Below are 571 nucleotides of genomic sequence, written 5' to 3' on the forward strand. Positions count from 1 at the left end.
GTGGTGGCGGTGGTGGAGGAGGTGGCGGCAGAGTAGCAGCGCGGGAAGCTGGAGGAACAAGAGCTTGGGAATCGGCAGAAGGAGGAGAAGAAGGAGGAGAAGGAGGAAGAGGAGGAGGCAGTTGCCTCCGATAGAGAGTGGGTTCGCTCGGAGAACCGGTGAAGAGAACAGCGGAGGAGAAACTGCGAGCGAAGTTTCGACGAAGAGGGGGAGAACGTTCGAACTCGGCCTCTCTCTCCTCTCCTCTCTCTCTCTCTCCCCCCCCCNNCTCTCTCGCTCTCTCCCCCCCCCTCTCTCTCTCTCTCTCTCTTGGAAGCATGGGTTAGGAGTTAGGACATCGCCGATTCGATTACCCGGTAGTTTGACAATTTTTGTACGCGACAAAACGCGATAGCCGTCCGATTTCTATCGATTCGGAGCGAGTGAACGAGCGTCTCGTACGACGACTACCGATCTCGAGAAGCATTCTCCGACGTAGCACACGGCGGCAACTCGTTCGATCGTGGTCGCGTCCGCGGCTGGTCATACACCAGCGATAAGATAGACGACGGCAGCGGTCGACCGGATTGCG

The 571-nt window shown here is 58.2% G+C and overlaps 2 protein-coding genes across 7 annotated transcripts in view; one reads left to right on the forward strand and one right to left on the reverse strand.

Moving 5' to 3' along the window:
- The window catches only part of LOC105680803 (rRNA 2'-O-methyltransferase fibrillarin-like), a 17778-nt gene that overhangs the window by 12065 nt on the left and 5142 nt on the right, over positions 1–571 (forward strand). The window lies entirely within an intron of this gene.
- Positions 1–571, reverse strand: part of LOC100746734 (BMP-binding endothelial regulator protein) — a 14191-nt gene that overhangs the window by 10192 nt on the left and 3428 nt on the right. The window lies entirely within an intron of this gene.

The sequence above is a fragment of the Bombus impatiens genome, unplaced genomic scaffold, assembly GCF_000188095.3.
Source record: "Bombus impatiens unplaced genomic scaffold, BIMP_2.2 scf_0361, whole genome shotgun sequence".
Lineage (NCBI taxonomy): Eukaryota > Metazoa > Arthropoda > Insecta > Hymenoptera > Apidae > Bombus > Bombus impatiens.